We start from the raw sequence: 10,000 nt of genomic DNA, 5'->3' as shown, positions 1-10,000 counted from the left end.
GGATGGTTGTCCTGATGGTGTCTAATATATTGGAAGTGGGATGGTTGTCCAATTGCAATATATTCTGATGGTGTCAAATATATTGGAAGTGGGATGGTTGTCCTGATGGTGTCTAATATATTGGAAGTGGGATGGTTGTCCAATTGCAATATATTCTGATGGTGTCAAATATATTGGAAGTGGGATGGTTGTCCAATTCCCATACATCCTGATGGTGTCAAATATATTGGAAGAGGGATGGTTGTCCAATTGCAATATATTCTGATGGTGTCAAATATATTGGAAGTGGGATGGTTGTCCTGATGGTGTCTAATATATTGGAAGTGGGATGGTTGTCCAATTGCAATATATTCTGATGGTGTCAAATATATTGGAAGTGGGATGGTTATCCTGATGGTGTCTAATATATTGGAAGTGGGATGGTTGTCCAATTGCAATATATTCTGATGGTGTCAAATATATTGGAAGTGGGATGGTTGTCCAATTCCCATACATCCTGATGGTGTCAAATATATTGTAAGTGGGATAGTTGTCCAATTCCCCTATATCCTGATGGTGTCAAATATATTGGAAATGAGATGGTTGTCCAATTACCATACATCCTTATGGCTTCAAATATATTGTAAGTGGGATGCTTGTTCAATTACCATATATATTGTGTCAAATATGTTCAAAGTGGGATGGTGTCCCATCACTACATATTGTCATCAGAGCACGTTTTAGGAAAACATAATTGTAATGTCTAAAAATACATTTAGCCATATATCCCATGACTCCCTGATCTCATATCTGTCTTTGGAGTTGTAAAATTCTACTGTCCAAAATCCATATATTTTTTTTTGACTTGAATATATTGGAAGTAGGATTATCAGATCTCAGCTTCAGAACAACATAAGAGGTTTTTACAAACGGGTCTATCTTTGTCTGGGTCTATCTTACTCAGCGTGTGAGTTTGGAGAAGATTGGAGAGAATAAATATTTTCACTCAAAAAAACTAAAAGGGGTCCCCCTATGAGTTGTTTTTAAGTGAAAAAATTTATGTCCTCCAATCATCTCCAAACTCACACCCTGAGTTGATGACACTCAGACTTAGACGAAACTGGTCTTACTTTGAAGATATTTCACTCCTAAGCCAAGATCTGATAATCCAACTTCCAATATATTCCAGTCAAAAACATATATGGGTTTTTGACAGTAGAATTTTACACTTCTAATTACAGAAAAAGGATCAGAGGGACTTGGGCTGTATGGAAACATGTATTTTTTTTAACTATATAAAATGTTTTCCCAAAATGTATAAGTCTTTACTTTAACCATCCCAATTGCAATATATTTGACACAAGTGTTATATATTATATTTAAGCAGTACATTTCTTCGTAGATGTCTTTCAGTAACTGTAAAACATTTATTTTAATTATTTGTAATTTGCTAAGACACATGGAAGACCTTTACATCCCGAGGTAGTGATAGCTTACAACCTGGTCTCACACCTACTTGTGATATAGTCACATATATAGGAGACTGCAATTCATGCTGAAAATATGCGATATGTCACGAATTGCAGATTACTATATCACGAGTAGGTGTGAGACCGGGCTGTAGCTTAACATTACTGGCTGATGTAACTTTGCTAACTGACAAAGCGACACATTTATGTTATGATTAAAACCAATATTTAACAAAAAATATATTCATTAAACACATGAAAAGTGTTGTATTCTAATCAAATGATATTTAAACTCCCGCACGAGTTATGCACAGGGGCCGTGTCTTCATTAATTCAGACTTATTATCCTGGATTTAAGTCCTTTATAGAGTATTTAGTTATTTTTTATAACGTCTCTTCCTTACACATGTAAACAATCGTACACACACAAAAATGCGTGTATTTGTATAACTAAAAATGTGAGTCTGTAAACAAGTTTTAGTCCCCACACCGAGATTATATCCATCTACACACAGACAAAGAGAGAGTCCACCAGTTTCGCTACACTACACTTTGTTTGGGTTTTTATGTACTGTTTCTAATTCTATATTTTTGTTGTGATATCAGTTATAATTGAATATGTATTTTGTCTCGTTCACCAGTGATATTTTTCAGTTACTGTAGTTAAAACAGCATTTAACTAATCCATACGGGCCTACTTACATATTCATGATTGGATTTACATCACACACTGTAGCTGACACGAAACATAAATCCTTTGTGAACGTAGTCCCTACGTTTCATCTGAATTATTCATAACATAGTGAGCGAAGCACTGACCTATGGCTACGTTGAGCCCTACGTGAGCAGTGTGAAGACAGCAATATTAGTAAGCTGATCCCCATAGCAACTGGAAGTTAATTTTTCACAATAAAAAACCTCTGGTGTTTAGTACCTTAAAATTTGTAAACATGCATATTATTATATAACTTCATTCATAACATGCTCTAAAGCTTTTCATAATTGTATATCAAACAAACATCACTATTCTCTCACACTATGTGTGTGACACATACTGAGATTTGACATTGATAAATTATGTGCATTCTTTTAATAGCATACTGCTAAACAATACAGTGTCAATACAAACCCATGGTGAAATTAACTTTCCAGATCCTCCTCTTTCTGTAAACGTATTGTATGTTTAACGATACATTAAGTTACTCATGTTTTATTTAATTATGTGTATCTACTTCTATATATAAATTAAGAGAGGATAAATCTCCTTCAAAATGAAATTGAACAAAAAATTCTGAATTAAAAAAGGGCTTTTTCAGCAGTTCAGTGGTGGTTGAAGTGAGGGGTTTATATATATATATATATATATATATATATATATATATATATATATATGTGTGTGTGTGTGTGTGTGTGTGTGTGTGCTTTTAAACGTATTTATATATGTATAATGTTAATACAAAATCTCATAAAAAACATGGTCAAATCCAATACGCTTAGAGACCAACGACATTCCTTACACCTGGACCCCCATGACTACTGACGAAGAACACTCAGAAAAGTGACACTGAGCCTGCTGTGGGCCAACGCTGTTTTCTGACTGTGACTCTGAGCCGAGTGTAGTCAATTCACAAAAAACATTATAAGAACGCAGTACCAAAGCATGGCTCAATTTTGCATGTAGGTATTTGAGTATACACTAAGTAGGCTACAAGCTTATTGTTTTTAGTCCAATACACTTTATAAACTTGAATTCCTCTGTTTTTTTTTCATTTGTTTTAAATTATGCTCTAAACGTGTTGGATTCTCCGTGTTGACACGTAGCGTATAATTTCGTGTTAACACGTTAAGGTATTGACGCGTTATGAACGTGTTAACACGTTAAGTTTGTGTATTTCGTGAATCATGATGCTTTACTGCCACCAACTGGTGTATGGCGTTATTGCTGAAACAACATAAAGCCTTAACTTACCAAATAACGGAAACAATTCCAGTGTTTAATGTTCTGAACAATGTTTATGAGATTTTGTATAAACATTATACAAACATAATATTTATATAAACATAAATACGTTTAAAAGCGCACACAAACATAGATATATATACCCCTCACTTCAACCACCACTGAATTTACTGCTGAAAAAAGCCCTTTTTTAATTCAGATTTTTTTGTTCAATATAATTTTGAAGGAGATTTATCCTATCTTAACATATATAAGTATGTGGCCACAAATGGGTCCACAATTCCATTTAGACCTAACAGGTGGTGGTGGGGTCTTAGTTCCGAAAAGCCATTTAGTGGACAAAATAGCAGTTGCTTACCTCTTCGTAGTACCACACCATCCCAATCCACATATATGATACGCCGCTTGGTGGACCTTATCGGCCTAGCGCGCGGCGCCCCCTAGACGATTTACTTTGCAGAGCCCGGGGTCGGGTCCTGGGCACACGTGGTGAGAGCTAAAAATCCTCAAAGTTTGGGCCTTTTACCCGCACTTTTGCATCAATCCACCAGGTGGCTCCCGGAACGTCCCGATTCCAATATATTCCATTACAGGCAAATATATTGGGATTGGGATGGCGTATATATTTATCATTCGTTGAAGTGTTTTGTAATGTTTTTAATACTTTTAACATGCCCAACATCCATAGACATTAACATTTTTAAAGTGTTGGCTACTTTGATAAGGCAACACAAACGTCCTTTCACAAAGTTTCCAACTATCTTTGATATATGTATAATGCCAGTAAACCGACAAACACGTAACCACAGTGAGCCAGCCTGCCCTTCTGAAACTCTTGTCCGAACGCCTTACTTTCAAATTTTCAAGTTAGCTAATGTTACTGCTGCATTACTTAAGGTGGAAGCGAAAAATTTAAAAGCTTCTGAGCGAACACCAGTCAGAATGTCAACACTAGAACTATCAGGATTTTCATATACCCCCTTTTTCTACCAGAGGCTGCCAAATGGCAGTGCTGGGGTAATTTGCAACCCATTAGGCCACATTTTGTTATGTACATTAAGCCACTACTAGGTGCTAAAACGGGGGGATGGGTGATAGTGTGAACTGTGTTGACTGACAAAGCTCTGAGAGTCACAGCAGGCACAGACTTTCAGGAGTTTAGTTTAGGGCAACAGTCTCAACAAATAAAAAATATTTTGGTACTTTGGCAGTTTTCTCAGCTGCTGATAATTATTATTATAATCTTTCAAAAATATAATGAAATAATACTTGTTTATTTAGAATACACACAATAAAGAATTATTTAAGCTTTTTAGTTTATATTTGTTGATCTAATGCAGTATTATTTGATGTGAAACCTACAAAAACCTTGAGAAATATAAATAAAAAATTCAGTTAAGTAAAAATTGCTCAAAAATAGTATTTAAGTTTAATTTGAGTCATATTTACTTGTCAAGAAAAACACTTTGCCAATGGGGTGAGATATTTTGACTTAAAACAAGAAAAAATGTCCTGATAATATTCTTTTACTTGGGTTTTTAAATGTTTAAGTAAAAATGTCCTTTTTACAAGTAGCTGAGGGTTGTTTTTTGTATAAATTTATGTAAAAATATCTTTACCTATTGGCAGTTTTTCAAAAGACAAAAACTACTTAAAATAAGGTTACAACATATCAGAGCTATTTTGACTAATCAATATGCCACTTTTTGCACTGTGAAAACAATCCTACATTAGTACAAAGGAGGCAGTTTTTCAAAAGGCAAATTTACTTAAAATCTGAACTTTAGCTATTTTGACAAATCATCAGTGAGAAAACAATCCAAAATTAGTACAAAGGAGGCAGACTTGAGGTGTTTTGGAATTATAGTTCAAATAATGTCTTTGTGTGAGTTTTAGAGAAAGATGACTGCAGACACTGGAAAACTTGTTAATAAAGTGCATAAACTTTATATAATAAACTGCACCAAAGTAAATAGCCTATCTGGCTACATGCTGAGTGAAATAAAATAGAATAAACCTTTCTCACTATAGTACAATATTACAAATATACACGATGGAGGTAACTGAGATGGGTGTGTCAGTGTCAGTCAGGGTGTGTATTCCCTGCCACATACGCCGAGGGTCAGAGGAGGTAAAGTGCTCCTCAATCCAGAGTTTGTAGCAGTGCTTGGCTATAGCTGTTAGTCTCTTCATATTGCCAGGAACTCCAGTGGGCGGTACAAAGGACGCTTGTACCCTGAGCGCTTCTATGCTGAGGGATGCCATGCCAAGAAATCTCGGACCACCAGTCTTGTTTTTTGCCCTTCTTTTGTATGCATTAGGTTTCTCCATTTATGTGCATCTGCTTTTCTTTTTTCTGTAAATCAGGACCGGCGTTTGTAGCAGTGCTTGGCTATAGCTATTCCTCTCCTCAGGTTAGCTCTGGCCAAGCTGTATGCTTCCCGGCGTCCTGATCTGAAGGCAGCATCTCTGGCTTTGAGCAATGTGCGAACCTCTCTGTTTATCCAGGGCATTTGAATAGGGAATGTTAATTGTTATGGCAAACTTAAATTTAATGATTAAGTATCACCAGGAAGAAAGATCGATGCTCAAAGAATTCTTTGAGGAGAAGAGAGGAATAAGACAGACAGTCAAAGTCAGTCCACACAGTTGTTGATGTGTTTCAGGACAGAGTTAGTGTAGGTGTCCAAGTGGATGTGTGAGCCTGTGGAGGCTCGGGCAGCATACTCACTCCAGTCGGTGTGCTGGAACTGTTGCTGAAGGAAGGAGTCAGCCCCATCCATCCAGAACTTTACAGTTCTGGTTGAAGGCTTAATCCTCTGCATGACTGGAGTGTATTTGGGAAGCAGGAACAAAGAAAGATGATCGGAAAGTCCAAGATGGGGGTGGGGTGTTGTTTTGAAGCTGGTTAAAGTCGAACCAATGCTGAATCCGGTGTTTGTGCAGTGAATGTTAATTTCCAAAAGTGTCTGTCTGTCGTAACTGTAGTTCGCAAGAGTTATTTGCGCAAGAAAACTGGAGATAGCTAAGTACAGAAGTATAACATCACTAAAACCGGTAAGACGCTGAGCCTCGCAGTGTGATCGTGACGCCATCTTGGTCCTGGGAGACCAAGGACCATTTCCTATGGATATCAAGGTCCCAGAATCTGGAGGAAGAGAGGAGAGGCACGGAATCCACATTGCTCGAGGTACCCTGTAAAGTTTCCACAGTAAGTGGCGGTTTGGGGTCCCATGTCATCTGCTGGTGTGGGTCCACTGTATTTTCTGAGGTCCAAGGTCAACGCAGCCGCCTACCAGGGAGATTTAGATTACTTTATGCTTCCTTATGCTTCCAAGCGGGGTGGGTTAGTGCAGTGTGTAGTGCTGTTGAGAGCGAAGACACCCGCAAGTTCCACAGCACAAGCTCTTAGCACACGGCCAGGTACACCATCAGGGCCAGCTGCCTTCCGTGCATTCACTCTGCTCAGCATGCGACTGACGTCCGAAGTGGAAAGTACAAGTGGGTTGTCGTCGGTGGAGGATCGTTTATTGAAGATATCAATATCATCTGGTCGAAACGAGTGTAAAAGTTGTTCAGCTCATCAGGGAGTGAAGCACTGTTGGTACATGGAACAAAGCTAGTTGGTTTATAGTCAGTCAGGGTGTGTATTCCCTACCACATACGCCGAGGGTCAGAGGAGGTAAAGTGCTCCTCAATCCGGCGTTTGTAGCAGTGCTTGGATATAGCTATTAGTCTCTTCATATTGCCAGGAACTCCAGTGGGCGGTACAAAGGACGCTCGTACCCTGAGCGCTTCTATGCTGAGGGATGCCATGGTAAGAAATCTCAGACCACCAGTCTTGTTTTTTGCCCTTCTTTTGTACGCATTAGGTTTTTCCATTTATGTGCATCTGCTTTTGTTTTTTTTGTGAATCAGGACCGGCGTTTGTAGCAGTGCTTGGCTATAGCTATTCCTCTCCTCAGGTTAGCTCTGACCAAGCTGTATGCTTCCCGGCGTCCTGATCTGAAGGCAGCATCTCTGGCTTTGAGCAGAGTGCGAACCTCTCTGTTCATCCAGGGCTTCTGATTAGGGAATGTTAATTATTATGGCAAACTTAAAATTAGTGATTAAGTATCACCAGGAAGGAAGATTGACGCTCAAAGAATTCTTTGAGGAGAAGAGAGGAATAAGACAGACAGTCAAAGATTGCGTGAATCCGGTGTTTGTGCAGTGAATGTTAATTTCCAAAAGAGTCTGTCTCTTGTAGCTGTAGTTCGCAAGAGTTATTTGCGCAAGAAAACTGGAGATAGCTAAGTACAGAAGTATAACATCACTAAAACTGGTAAGACGCTGAGCCTCGCAGTGTGATCGCGATGCCATCTTGGTCCTGGGAGACCAAGGACCATTTCCTATAGAAATCAAGGTCCCAGAATCTGGAGGAAGAGAGGAGAGGCACGGAATCCACATTGCTCGAGGTACCCTGTAAAGTTTCCACAGTCAGTGGCGGTTTGGGGTCCCATGTCATCTGCTGGTGTGGGTCCACTGTATTTTCTGAGGTCCAAGGTCAACGCAGCCGCCTACCAGGGAGATTTAGATTACTTTATGCTTCCAAGCGAGGTGGGTTAGTGCAGTGTGTAGTGCTGTTGAGATAGCGTCCTCGGTGGATCTGTTGCAACGATAAGCAAACTGGTGTGGGTCCAGCGTAGCAGGCAGGCAGGATTTCAAGTGAGAAAGAACTAGTCTTTTAAAGCACTTGGAAATTATTGGGGTGAGTGCTACAGGTCGAAAGTCATTAAAGTCTGAAGCAGTAGAATGCTTAGGCACAGGCACAATAATGGCTGACTTAAAGATAGATGGTACAGCTGCCTGGGCAAGCGAAACATTAAAGATGTGAGCGAAGACACCCGCAAGTTCCACAGCACAAGCTCTTAGCACACGGCCAGGTACACCATCAGGGCAAGCTGCCTTCTGTGCATTCACTCTGCTCAGCATGTGACTGACGTCCGAATTGGAAAGTACAAGTGGGTTGTCGTCGGTGGAGGATCGTTTATTGAAGATATCAATATCATCTGGTCGAAACGAGCGTAGAAGTTGTTCAGCTCATCAGGGAGTGAAGCACTGTTGGTAGATGGAACAAAGCTAGTTGGTTTATAGTCAGTCAGGGTGTGTATTCCCTGCCACATACGCCGAGGGTCAGAGGAGGTAAAGTGCTCCTCAATCCGTCGTTTGTAGCAGTGCTTGGCTATAGCTATTAGTCTCTTCATATTGCCAGGGACTCCAGTGGGCGGTACAGAGGACGCTTGTACCCTGAGCGCTTGTTGATGCATTTCAGGACAGAGTTAGTGTAGGTGTCCAAGTGGATGTGTGAGCCTGTGCAGGCTCGGGCAGCATACTCACTCCAGTCGGTGTGCTGGAACTGTTGCTGAAGGAAGGAGTCAGCCCCATCCATCCAGAACTTTACAGTTCTGGTTGAAGGCTTAATCCTCTGCATGACTGGAGTGTATTTGGGAAGCAGGAACAAAGAAAGATGATCGGAAAGTCCAAGATGGGGGAGGGGTGTTGTTTTGAAGCTGGTTAAAGTCCAACCGATGCTGAATCCGGTGTTTGTGCAGTGAATGTTAATTTCCAAAAGTGTCTGTCTGTCGTAACTGTAGTTCGCAAGAGTTATTTGCGCAAGAAAACTGGAGATAGCTAAGTACAGAAGTATAACATCACTAAAACCGGTAAGACGCTGAGCCTCGCAGTGTGATCGCGATGCCATCTTGGTCCTGGAAGACCAAGGACCATTTCCTATAGAAATCAAGGTCCCAGAATCTGGAGGAAGAGAGGAGAGGCACGGAATCCACATTGTTCGAGCTACCCTGTAAAGTTTCCACAGTCAGTGGCGGTTTGGTGTCCCATGTCATCTGCTGGTGTGGGTCCACTTTATTTTCTGAGGTCCAAGGTCGACGCAGCCGCCTACCAGGGAGATTTAGATTACTTTATGCTTCCTTATGCTTCCAAGCGAGGTGGGTTAGTGCAGTGTGTAGTGCTGTTGAGATAGCGTCCTCGGTGGATCTGTTGCAACGATAAGCAAACTGGTGTGGGTCCAGCGTAGCAGGCAGGCAGGATTTCAAGTGAGAAAGAACTAGTCTTTTAAAGCACTTGGAAATTATTGAGGTGGGTTATGCAGTGTGTAGTTCTGTTGAGAGCGAAGACACCCGCAAGTTCCACAGCACAAGCACTCAGCACACGGCCAGGTACACCATCAGGGCCAGCTGCCTTCCGTGCATTCACTCTACTCAGCATGCGACTGACGTCCGAAGTGGAAAGTACAAGTGGGTTGTCATCGGTGGAGGATCGTTTATTGAAGATATCATTATCATCTGGTCGAAACGAGCGTAAAAGTTGTTCAGCTTATCAGGGAGTGAAGCACTGTTGGTAAATGGAACAAAGCTAGTTGGTTTATAGTCAGTCAGGGCGTGTATTCCCTGCCACGTACACCGAGGGTCAGAGGAGGTAAAGTGCTCCTCAATCCGGCATTTGTAGCAGTGCTTGGCTATAGCTATTAGTCTCTTCATATTGCCAGGAACTCCAGTGGGCGGTACAAAGGACGCTCGTACCCTGAGCG

This window comes from Hoplias malabaricus, chromosome 16 (assembly GCF_029633855.1).
Source record: "Hoplias malabaricus isolate fHopMal1 chromosome 16, fHopMal1.hap1, whole genome shotgun sequence".
NCBI lineage: Eukaryota > Metazoa > Chordata > Actinopteri > Characiformes > Erythrinidae > Hoplias > Hoplias malabaricus.
This window is presented reverse-complemented; position numbering follows the sequence as displayed.